A 13,592-nucleotide genomic window follows, 5' to 3' on the forward strand; every position below is an offset into this window, starting at 1 on the left:
TTTGAAAGTAGAGACGAGGATTGAGAGTGTTATAGCCTTGAGGGAATGAGGGGAAGGTGTAATGTGTAGGTTTCTAAATTAAAGAATTTGTCAAATGTACTCATAGATGAATAGATATACTCCCTATCACAGACTTAGATGGAGGATGTGCTAAGGGGGCGCACCCTAGGATGCTTATTGCCCCTGAGGGGATGAGGTGGAGCAATGTGAAGTATGTCACAGGGTAAGGCAGAAACTTTACTACTTTAAGCTACATGAGCATTCCCCATCAAAGGGTACAGCTTAAGAATCAAGTTCATCTTACATCCAGTTGGAGAAATTACAATGTCTTCTACCTTGCCTCATTTCCCAAGAATTACATGAAGTGCACATTCATGTAGTATTTTGTGGACAAGCTAAAATCACTCAGGAATGCACCCAACCAAGGCAAGTCTTATTGAAAGTCCATCAGTATGTTTCTTCTAGCTAAGTAAGTTTGTCTTATTTTTTAAAAAATTGATTTATATTGACATTTTTTGTTTTATAGTACCTAGATTTCCTCTATGTCCCTCTTCCTCCTCCCCATCCTTTCTAACAAAATTTTTAAAAAGAAAAGGAGGAAGAGGAGGTCAAAATTCAGTAAAATTGATCAATACATAGAAACTAATATGATAATATGTGAAATAATCAATATGTAGATTATCTTTATGAAGGAGTAGGCAAGGAATCTTAAGACCATCCTTATTCTTTGTAATTTTGTAACAGATACATAAAAAATTATTTTCTGATTATTCTTTCCATTTACATTGTTGTAATCTTGTATATATTGTTTTCTTTCCTCTTCTTACATTCCTCTGCATCAGTTTGTGGGAATCTTTTCATGCTTCTCTGTTTCCCATATTAGTGATTTCCTATAGTACAGCAATTGCTTATTTGTAAGGGTATTTTTTAGTCACTTTCATCAGTTACTCACCCATTTAGGGGGAAGACATTAGTGTACCACTTAATATAATAGTACTTCATTTTGAGGAGTCAATTATGATCAAGCTGTCTTAAATTGACAAATGGTGCTTTCTTCTCTAGCATCAATAATCACCTTCTTCCTTCTTTCCCAAACCTCAGGCCTTGAGCCTATCAGAGTAATTCTTTTAATTTTTTTTATTTATGAAGTTATTTAATTTTTACCAATTACATACAACAAATTTCTACATAAGTCTTCTTGTTATGTGTTCTAAATTGTCTGTCTCCCTTCCTTCCCTGCCCCTTCTAGAGCTGACAAGCATTTCAATTTGGGTTACACATGTATTATCATACAAAACATATTTCCATATTACTAATTTTTATAAGCAAATAATCATATAAAACCAAAGCCCCAAAACAAAAACCGAAATAAACTTAAGTGAAAAATTGCATGCTTTGATCTTCATTCTGACTCCAAGAGTTCTTTCTCTAGAGGTGGATTGTATTCTTTGTCATAAGTCCTTCAGAATTGTCCTGGATCATTGTATTGCTAAGAGTAGCTAAGTCTTTCATAGTTAATCATTCCACAATATTGTTGTTATTATGTACAGTGTTCTCCTGGTTCTGCTTATTTTCCTCTGCATCAATTCATGTAGGATTGTCCAGCTCTTTCTGAAATCATCCCATTCATCATTCCTTACAGCACAATAGTATTCTATTACCATCCTGTGCCACAATTTTTTCAGCCATTCCTCAATTGATGGACATTTGTTTAGTTTTCTATTCTTTGCTACCACAAAAAGTGCAGCTATAAATATTTTTGTATTAGTCAGTCCTTTACCCTCAGAGTAATTCTTAAGGGCTCATAGCAGAACAGTGACAGGTTATAGCACTGGATCCTTCTCTCAGAGCTTCCATCCTATAAGGTGTGGTCCTCACCTAGGGACCTGAAGTTTTCTAAACAGTGTCAATTTGAAGGTAGGTCCTTCCAATAGAACACCCTCCTTGAGGACAGGGTTTGTTTTCACCTTTCTTCATATCATCTCTTATCTTAAGGCCCAGCATATAGTGAATTCTTAGTGTTTGTTGACCAATTGAGTTGCCCATTCTCATCACCCCTAGGATCATAGTCATAGCAATCCCTGCAGAACATTTCTCAAGAATATTTTTTAAAAAATCTTTCTTCCAAAGACTTATGATAAATTGTTATTTTTGTATTGGTGATGCCCATAATACCAGCCCAATCTGTAATAATATCTCTGATAAATGAAGAAAATAATTTTATTTGCCTTGCATTTTAAGAAAGACAGAGAAAAGTTAAGCCATTGTGGACCAAAGAAAGCCTCTGGTCTGCTGTGGTAACAACTAATTAATTCAGGAACTTGTTTGCTACACCTTTTAACCTGTTAGAAAGACTGAAGCTTCAGGCATTTTATTGGAAGAAAATTTCTGTTTTTAAAATTAAACAAATAAATAGATGATTCTGAATTCTGATCATTTCTTTTTTGCTGTTAAAAATGGATTAACTATTTTTCAAAATTAAAACCTCTCTCTAAGACAGATGGGCAGAAAGATTGGTAGATGTATACATATATATATATGTATACAAACATTTACTAGTTTTTCTTGGTTCTCCTTCTATTGTCTAACCACTCTTTCACAGTTTCCTTTGCTGTGTCTTCCTTATATATTTCACATCCACTGCTTGTGGATATGCCCCAAGGCTCTATCCTGGATCCTCTTCCCTTTTCCTTTTATATGATCTCGCTTAGTGATCTCATCTGTTCCCAAGGGCTCAATTATCATCTCTAAGCAGATGATTTTCAGATATGTACATCTAGCCTTTACCTCTCTTCTGAGCTACAGTCCCAAAATCAATTATCTTTTGGACATCTTGAAATAGATGCCCATAGACATCTCAAACTCAACATGTCTGAAGTAGAATTCATTTTCTTTTCCTGAAAACCTACTTCTCTTCCCAAATGTTGCTGTTACTGTTGAGAGCACCATCATGCTTCCAGTCACCCAGACTTGCTATTTCTGTGTCATACTCAACTCTTCTTTTACCTCATGTATCCAATCTGCTGTGAATCTTGTCATTTCTAGTTTTTAAAAAACTCTTTCTTACTGTCTAAGAATTGATACTAAGTATTGGTTCCAAGGAAGAAGATCAGTAAGGGTTAGGCAACTGGGGTTAAGTGACTTGCCCAGGGTCACACAGCCAGGAATCATCTAATTTCTAGTTTTTTTTTAAAAAAAAAACTGTTACTTTCTGTCTAAGAATTGATACTAAGTATTGGTTCCAAGGCAGATCAGTAAGGGGTAGGTAACTGAGGTTAAGTGACTTGCCCAGGGTCACACAGCCAGAAAATCTTCTTATTTCTACCTTTACTTCTCTCAAATATATTCTCTCCCAGCTACCGCCATAGTAGCTTCTCATCACCTCCTACTTGTATTTCATTAAATTTCTATTTGGTCTCCCTCCTTAATTTTCTCTCCATTCAAATTTATTCTTCACTTATCTAAAAAAAGTAATTTTCCTAAGGTACAGGACTGACCATATAATCCTCCCTCGCTCCTCCAGGGCCCCATTCAATAAACTCCAGTGGCTCTCTGTTACACCTGGGATCAATTACAAATTCCCCTGGCATGTGAAGCTTTTCCTAAGCTGGTCTCATCTTCCACTCTTTCTTTTTATATTTTACTACCTTCCATGTACTCTAGGTTCCAGCTTCACTGGCCTACTTACTATTCCTCTTGCTTGACACTTTAGCATCTGTTTCCATGCCTCTTCAAGAGTTATTGTCCATGTCTGAAATGTTCTCCTAATATAGCTCCACTTTTTAAGTACCCTGGTCTCTTTCAAGCAATAGTGGGAAATCCCACCTTATTTAGGAAATGGCATCTTCCAGTCATCTCTCCTTCTCTAGTGTTGTTCTTTGGGGATTATCTTCTGTTTGCACTGTATATGTCTTGTAAATAAACAGACATTTGTATGTTATCTTCCCCATTAAAATGTGAGCATCTTCAGGAGAGGAATACTGTGTTTTTTGTCTTTCTTAGTACCCAGACTGCTTGCCATAGTGTCTGGCACATGCTAAGTGCTAGATAAATACTTGTTGATCCACTAACTGATATATGTAATGTAAATAATGTATAGCAGTATACATACATGCCTTATAATGTCACATTTGATTAATTGTCAACCTATGCTACCCAAAAAGGCAAAGCACTGTCAAAGAAATGTCAAATAGGAGGAAAAAAATAACCAAATATTGATGAACACATTATTATATTATTATAATAGTTATATTATTATATCTATGTATATAGTACATAGGTTGGTGGGATGTCCAATTGATTCAATCAATTATCCCGCTCCACTTAAAGTAACTAACAAAATGATACTGATACTTTTATTGGGTGAAAACATCTTTATTGAACCAAGTGATCTTTCAAAGACATCAAATTAATGTATGCCCTGTCACTCCTGAGGGCTTTTGTATAAAATAGTGAGCTAGTTTAGAAATAAGGCATTAAAAGTAAGGATAACCTATTGAAAGTTTCTGGGTCAGGGGTAAGTCTGTGGTGATTTCAGCCAACCCCCAAGAATTTGGAGATTTCCTTGGCCCTAGATATAACTTTGGCATGGTAGGTGGTTGGTGGGGAGGGGTGGTCAGCTTGCATTTTGACTCATGCAATTTCACCCCCTTATAGCATGGGAATCCCCACTCACTTCCTAGCTTTCACACTATATCCAGTGGGAGAGCTCCTTTGCTCATCTTGTTTTAATTTCTGTCTTTTTGGAACACTTTGTAATAATTGTTTAGAAGGAAATTGAAAGACTCCAAGATTCTGCTACTATGCCATCATTTTGGCTCCATCTCTCTGTCGGTTTGGACAAGCCCTTTAATTTCTTTTTTTCTCATTGGAAATGAAGAGTTAAAACAGATTGGCTTCTAAAGGTCCTTCTAGCTCTAAATCTATCAAAAGTTACTTACAAGGTACTTTAAGTGGTCATTAATTGATTAATCTTTGGTGTCTGTTCAGACTATGAGGGAGCCATTGGTTAGTTAGATTTTCTTAAGTGGTTCATTAATAAAATAACTTAATAATATAGCCTCCAGAGAATTTCTTTTGCTACAAAAGAATCTACCCAATATCCTAGAAGCCTTCATCTGAATATATTTTGATAAGATAAAAACTAAGATCTCTAAGAGTACTTGTGAAAATATGCTGCTACTCACCTTCATCAGGCCTCCTAAATTATGTCTCTGGAACTCTCCTCACTCCAATTTCTCTGGCACTGGGCTACCAGATTACTCTTGGAATCACACGATCTGTAGAGTAGGAAGGGCCTTGGCCATCATGAAATTCAACTCCTAATATTATAGATGAGCAGACTGAATCATCCTGCAGATAAGCATTTAAACTCAGAACCTTTCAATACTAATCTAATACTTTTACTACTGTACTGTATTATTTGGAGGGTTTTTCTGTTTTTTGTTTTATTTTTTGTAGGTGCTTATCACAAGTAGAGACTACCTTACATTTAAAAGTTAACAGTTTACTTTCAAAGAACATTGGAAATGTAATTGCTTTTAAGTGGGCCTGGGTCAAGATCATCCAGTTAGTGGCAAATTAGGGAATAGATTCCAGGCCTCCTGACTTTTCATTGTTCTTTACTGACCTACAAAGCTCCTTGATGACTACATCTATCTTCTCTTCAAAAAATTTCTATAGTGCCCCATTGCCTAAAAAAAAAAAATGTCACATTTGACCTGGTATTTAAGGTCCCCTATAATCTGCACTCAATCTGCTTCTCTAACCTTATGACCAAGTCAACATTATTCCCCCAACCAATCCAGTAATATCAAACACAAAAATGGATTATTGTAGACTACATGTTGACTTAGAAAACCACAAAATAACAATATCTATGTTCTATCGTATTTTAAAAACTTTATTAAATATCTCCCAGTTACATTTTAATATGGTACAGATAGCAGTAGGGACTTTTGTGGGTCACTTGTGGTCTAGATAAATTTAAATCTTCTGATTCAGACTCTGACATTCTCCAAACACATATTGGACTTTCTTTTTCCTGGGATTGTAGGCATTTAATTTCTTCTGCCTAGAATAGTTTGTATCTCTCTAACTGTATCTTTCAAAGTTCATCAGTAGTTCAAAGCTAAATTGTCACTTTTTCTGTGATGCCTTTGCTGATTCTTTTTTTTCACATGCACTCTTAGGGATCTTGGGTTTTGATACTTATTTACCTTTTATCTTGTTTGTAACAAGTGACATTCTCTGAAAGCAAAGGAAAGTAATAAATGTTGGAGGGGATGTGGCAAAATAGGGGACACTAATGCATCATTGGTGGAGTTGTGAATTGATCCAACCATTCTGGAGGGCAATTTGGAACTATGCCCAAAGGGCATATGACTGCCTTCCCTTTGATCCAGCCACACCACTGCTGGGTTTGTACCTCAAAGAGATAATAAGGAAAAAGACGTACAAAAATATTTATAGCCTTGTTCCTCATGGTAGCAAAAAATTGGAAAATGAAGGGATGCCCTTCAATTGAGGAATGGCTAAACAAATTGTGGTATCTGTTGGTGATGGAATACTATTGTGCTAAAAGGAATAATGAACTGGAGGAATTCCATATGAACTGGAATGACCTTCAGGAATTGATGCAGAGTGAAAGGAGCAGATCCAGGAGAACCTTATACATAGAGACTGAAACTTTGTGGCACAATGGATTGTCATGGACTTCTCCACTAGCAGAAATGCAATGATTCAAAACATTTCTGAGGGTCTTATGAGAAAGAATGCTATCCACATTCAGAGAAAGAACTGTGGGAGCAGAAACACAGAAGAAAAACAACTGCTTGACCACATGGTTTGATGGAGATATGATTGGGGATGCAGACTCTAAACAATCACCCTAGTGCAAATATCAATAATATGGAAATGGGTTTTGATTAATGACACATGTAAAACCCAGTGGAACTGTGTGTTGGCTATGGGGAGGGGGAGGAGGGGAAAGAATATGAATCATGTAACAATGGAAAAATTTTCATAATTAATCAACAAAATAAAAATAAAAAAAAAGAAAACGGAAACCCTAAAATAAACACACAAATATATGAAACAAACAAACAAAAAAAAAAATGAAATTCTCTGCAGGCTATATGTATTAAATTTAAGTTTATATATTGATGGGCCACTTACATAAATCTTACTAGCCAATGGACTCCTTCACAGTTCCAACAGACAAGGAAATGAAACAAGAGCCTGACTTCTTGTCACCTTTATAGGAATTCCATTTTCTCCCTCATTAGCTCTTATGAATTTTCCATTTTTTTAAACCTTTATTCTCTCTCTCTCTCTCTCTCTCTCTCTATATATATATATATATATATATGAAATATATAAGAATAATATCTATAATAGATGGGAAATATATATATATATGCAATCATCCAATCCCTGGCCTAAACATCTCTGATTAGAAAACAGGCATAAAGGAAATAGCCTCAGATATCTCAACTCTTCCCTTCTCACTTCATCATAGGAAGAGGCAGGTCTCAGAAGGACACAACATACCCTTCCCTCCTCATCACGTGGTGGACCACCATAATTTACAACTTGGCTGCTAGAGCTGACTGCCTTCATTACCTAAGAGAGTTCTTGTTTACAGATAAATAAGAAGGTCTCCACTCTGCTAGTAACTAAAGCCAGACTAGTGAGATGTCTTTAACTCAGTTATCCTTAAGGAAAACAAAAAATCTATAACAAAAGAAGGGAGGACCCAGCCCAGTTTCATAGCTTGGGGGAGAGACTTTTTGAGCTTTCAAATCAAACTGTTTTAGGGGTGGGACAAAGGGAAAATTATTTCCCAATTCCACAATTTTTACTAAGTTAATTTAATTTGTTTGTTACATTTAAATACCTAGTAAACTCCTTCCCAACCTCCCCTCCTTTTTAGAAAAAAATTTAGCAGAACATGGAAACAATACATAGGATAAGGAGTAGATGAATCATGATCTGTATTCATGGAAGCAAGGCAAGGAAACAAGCAGTTCTTAAATATTTTCTATGAGCCAGGCAATGTACTAAGTGCTAGGGATATAAATACAAGCAAAAGAAAGACAGTCCCTGCCTTTGAGGATCTTACATTCTAGTAGAGAAGACAACAGGCAGAACTGCCATTTAAAGCTTTCCACAATATGGTTCCTACCCTACCTTCCCAAACTCATACTTCATTACTCAAAACCACAAAAAACATCATCATATTTCAAAGCTGGAAAAGCTCTCAGAAGCCAGTCAATCCAACCCATATTTGAATAAAAATTCTCTTTACAAAGTACCAAATAAATTGTTTCTAATATTCTCTTGATGGTCTCTAGGGAAAGGAAACCCATAACCTCTAGAGGCAGATTAGTCAGTTTAGGGGTAAGTTCTAATCCATTGGAGAGCTTTCCTTACCTCAAGGGTAACTTTTCTTCTTTGACACTTCTTCCCTTTGCTCCTAGTCTCAAGGACCAGGCAGAGAAAGTCTAATCTCTCTTCCATGTGTCAGATTTTCAAATGTTTAGAGACAACCATCATGCCAACCTCCTGCCCCCAAGTCTTCCATTCTCCAAGCTAAACATCCCAAATGCCTTCAACTAATCCTCATATGGTATTAATTTGTATCCTTCCATAATCGTGGTTGCCTTCCTATGAATACTCTACATCTTTTTCCATGTGTTTCCCAAAATGTGACATCCAGAACTGAACAAAATACTTTAGATGTGGTCTGACCAGGAAAGAGTAAAGTGATGCTATTACCTGTGAGTCCTGGACACTATGCCTCCTTCAAAACAGCCAAGTCCACATTATAATTTTTTTTTTCCTTGCCACATCACCGTGTTGAGTCATATTGAGTTTGTACCCAACATTCACACACCCTATGTTCTAGTCAAATTGGTCTGTTAGCTCTTCCCTAAAGTCAACATTCCATCTCTTGTCCCTGCACCTTTGAACACTCTGTTCCCTTCTCCTGGAATGCATTTTCTCTTTACCTCTATCTATTAGGATCCTTAATTTCTTTCAAAGCTCAAGTCAGGTGGCATTTTTGAAGGGAATCATTTTCTGACACCCCTGCCCCCAAATTTTAGTCTCCTACTCCCTCTCCTTTCCTTCCTTCCCCTCTACCCCCTTTCTCTTTTCTTCTCCTTTCTCCTCTCCTTCCCTCCTTCCCTGACTTTGCTTTTTCCTCTCCCTCTTCTCTCCCTCCTCTGTATCTTTCTTTCTCTCTCTTCTTAAAAGATTGTGTGTCTTTTATTTAATTATATGATATATCCCCCTATTCCCTCAGCAGAATGTAAGCTTCTCAAGGGCAAGGAATATATGTACATATGTACATACATACATATACATATAAAATATACATATATTTTTGTCTAATACTGTCAATGTGAGGCTTCAAGTAGGAAACAACAGGCAAGAAAGAGAATGAAGACTTCTCTAAGAAAACCAATAAAGCAAAAGAAGTCTAATTCTTTAAAAAATATGAAGCAAAATTGAGCTGAGGCCAAACCACATTTCTTTTCAAACATGTGAACACTGACCTAGGAAACATGCATTTATGGTAATTTCATGCCATCACTTATACTTTCTTGGATCCTTAGTCCATCCTCCCTATCTATCTCTAGGACCTGGCAATGACTTTGAGACCATCTGGCCTCTTCTGCAATATCCTACATGCACTATACCTGTTGAATTTTTTAAAAAGTCCCTTACATTTTCCGTGAATGGACAAAATTTGTTCACTTGCCTACCAGGATCCCAATACCATACCATGAAATTATGACCCTCATTCTCACTTGCTTTAAAGCTGTACCCTTGACTTCTTCATCCCTATATTTCATTTTCTTCTAATGCTGAAATACCCCCAAGGTCTGCCACCTGCTTGCTAAGCTGTCTTCAAACAACTTTCTGGACCACTTGTGACAAGAGCCTAGTCAATGTTGGCAAAAAGGCTCTTGAGAATGAGAGTCTTAATGAAAAAGATGTTAGTCCTAGTCTGAGACCACCTTCCCCATGGAGCATATGTAGGAATTGAAGCCTCTTCTCAGTTGTTCTAAATTTCCTCTTAGAAAGTAGTTGTAAATAGGCATTCTCTTCTAAAAGATCTTGACTTTTTCTCACCAGTTTAGACTCCATCTCCAAGGAAGAGTTCTTGGCTAAAGAGTAAACTTAAATTTTATTAAAACCTGACCAGTTTCTTACCATTGATTATGAGTTAGATTTTCTTAGTATTTGATCCCCTTCTCCATCATCAAGCGAAGTGGCTACAAGAGCTTGATAATGCAGCATAACTGAGTGTAATTTAGTGTAAATCATCTGTCAGTAAATGAATTATCATGATGTAGAGGATAGTAAGGTGGCTTTGATATCAAGAAGATTTTGGTTCAAGTCTGAGCTTTAGAGCTTTGGATATATATAGATATATCTCTCCCTCTAAAGCTCAGACAATATATGTGTGTGTGTGTAATTATTATTTTTTACCGTCATTTGGTTGGTTTAGCAGTAGTTGTTTTTTGTTTTTGTTTATTTGTTTTATTTTTTGTTTGTTTGTTTTTGCCTTTCTTTTTATCTTCAGTATTTAGCACAGTGCCTATATGTAGTAAATGCTGATTGACTTATAGCTCTAAGTCTCCCTAGCAAATTGCTAGTAATGGTGGCTAACATTTATACAGTACTTTAAATATATTATCTCATTTGATCATCCCAACAACTCTGTAACATAGAAGCTATAATTATGCCCATTTTATAGATGAAGGGCTAAGTAATTTGCCCAGAAGTACCCCAGTAGAATTTAAATGTGGGTTTTCCTGTATAGAAGGCCAATAATCTATCTGCTCTGTCAAGCTAATTCTACAGATTATACATTGTAGAATAGTTATTAATTTATTCTGGTAGAGGACTTCCCTCATGAGGAAATCATTATATTAATGAAATCACAGGTTTAGACCAAAAAAAACATTTTTTTTAAGGAAGATTCTTCTGTGATGACAGTACCTGACTTTCTCCTTCTACATACTCTAAGTGCTAAAATGTGTATCTACTTTTTTTTTTTTTTTAATTTTAAACCCTTAACTTCTGTGTATTGACTTATAGGTGGAAGAGTGGTAAGGGTAGGCAATGGGGGTCAAGTGACTTGCCCAGGGTCACACAGCTGGGAAGTGTCTAAGGCTGGATTTGAACCTAGGACCTCCCGTCTCTAGGCCTGGCTCTCAATCCACTGAGCTACCCAGCTGCCCCTGTGTATCTACTTTTGCCAGAAGGTCTTAGTCAAGACACGGGTACTGAATCTTGTCCCAAGAGGAAGTTGAAAAAATCACCTTAATTGAGGCAGATGGTTGCCTAGGTTATTAGGGTGCCCTTAGAGCTGGTCTGACCTTCTTTCTGCCTGCTTCCTGCCCTGTTATCTTCTGTGGTTTTTTTCTGATTTTGGACCCTAGCCTAAGAACCAGAAGGCTGGAATTCAGATCTCACCTATAACAGTTAGTTTCTATGCGACTGTGAGGAGATGCCTCTCTGAGTCTGAGTATCCTCAGATGCAAAATGGAAATAAAGATAAGAATTTTACCTCCTAACTCACAATGTTATTGTGAGAAAGGCTATTTTAAAACTGTAAAATCATCAGTGGAGGAGAATTCTTCTTTCACTTGAAATGTGAACACTGTTTCTTAGAACATTGAGCTTGATTCTATTCGATACTGAGGTGGCTGGTGCTGTTAGGTACCTACATTCTTTGAACACCATTTACAGGGACTTGAAACCTGAGGATATTCTCTTGGATTGCCAGCACCATGTTGTGTCGACTTATTTTGGGCTTTGTAAAGAAGGAATGGAACTAGAAGAAACCACATCCAATTAATGTGGCATTCTGAAGTATTTTGCTCCTGAAGCATTGAGAAAACAACCTGATGACTGGACAGTAGAGTAGTGGTGTTTGGGGCTGCTTTGTATGAGATGCTATGTGGCTTGACACATTTCTATAGCCAGGAAGTTTCTGATCTGTATGAGAATATTCTTTACAAACCTCTCCAGGCAGCAAGACAGTGGCAGTCTGTGACTTCTTGCATGGTGTTCTCCACAAGGTTTAGAAAAAAAGACTGGGTGCCAAAGCAGACATTCTTGAAATAAAGTATCGTATTTTCTCCAACCCATAAACTGTGATGACTTATTCCAAAAGAGACTCACTCTTCCTTTCAACCCAAATGTGGTAGGGACTTAAGGGAGGTATGTGACCTACTAAGGATTGGCCTTACCTTAGTTGTGGTGGTACTACCATGATCTATTGTCTGTTTTAGAAATTTATCTTTGTCATTTTCTCTAATGATTGTTGGGTACTGGAAGACCAATGTATAAGATACTCATTTATAAACCAGAAAACAATTCGCTAATATACAATAGGTGATATATGAGACTTCAGAACCAGTAATGACTATATTCACAGGGTATCTTTAAATGAGTGAATTCAAACAATCTTGGAATTTGGAAATCTGCAAGGTAGGTCATTATCTTTTGACCCAATAATTCTATTATCGGAAATATACCCCAAGGAGATCAATGACAGAAAATATATCAGCATTCTTTGTGGTAGCAACTGGAAATGACATGGGTACCTATCTATCGTGGAGTAGCAGAACAAATCGAGATATATGTGAATATAGTGGAAGATTACATTTAAGAAATAATGAATATGGAAGATCCAAAGAAATTCTGAAAGACTATAAGAACTGATATAATCAATAAATAAAACCAAGAGAACACTATACATAACAGTGTAAATAAAATCAACCTTAAAAGAGATCATGACTGAGAACAATAAAAATAAAAAGACTAATTGTGACTCCAGAGGATTATTAATTAAATATAGCTTTCCTCTTAACAGAGATATGGTGGAAACAGGCCTGGAATGAAGCCCATATTGTCCACAAAGTTAATGGGTCAGTTGTTTGGCCTACATAAAATATTATATAATAATAGTTAATATTTATGTAGTGCTTTAAAGTTTGTGAGTCACTTTACAGATACTATCTCAAGGGAGGAGAGGTAGTACAGTAGATAGAGCATTTGGATTTGGAATCAGGGAGATTCCTCTTCCAAAGTTCAAATCCATCCTCAGATACTTATTAGCTGTGCAATCCTGGACAAATCATTTAATCCTATTTGCCTCAGTTTCCTCATCTATAAAATGAACTGGAGAAAGAAATGGCAAACCACTGTAGTATATTTGCTAAGAAAACCCCAATGAGGTCAAGAAGAGCAGGACATTACTGAAAATTATTTGACAACATACATATCTCTTTTGAACCTTACCATAACCCTTTGAAATGGTACTACAGGAATTATCTTCCATTTATAAGTGAAGAAACTGAAGCATAGTGGGGGTAAGTGACTGATTGGGGTCACACAGCTAAGAATATTTCAGAGACAGGATTTGAATCCAGGTTTCTGGTCACCAAGACCAATCCATGACTTATTATGTTTCTCTACTTTGTTATAAGTGAGGGTTCTACTTAGAAATGATAGCACTGATCAAGCCCTGAAAGATTCCAAAAAGATAACTCCCAGGAATATTATAGCCA

The 13,592-nt window shown here is 36.4% G+C and overlaps 1 pseudogene; it reads left to right on the plus strand.

The window, feature by feature from the left end:
- Window positions 1–12,235, plus strand: part of LOC123251669 — a 30,826-nt pseudogene extending 18,591 nt beyond the window's left edge.
- The last annotated feature ends 1,357 nt before the right edge of the window (window positions 12,236–13,592 follow it).

Source organism: Gracilinanus agilis, chromosome 1 (genome assembly GCF_016433145.1).
Source record: "Gracilinanus agilis isolate LMUSP501 chromosome 1, AgileGrace, whole genome shotgun sequence".
Lineage (NCBI taxonomy): Eukaryota > Metazoa > Chordata > Mammalia > Didelphimorphia > Didelphidae > Gracilinanus > Gracilinanus agilis.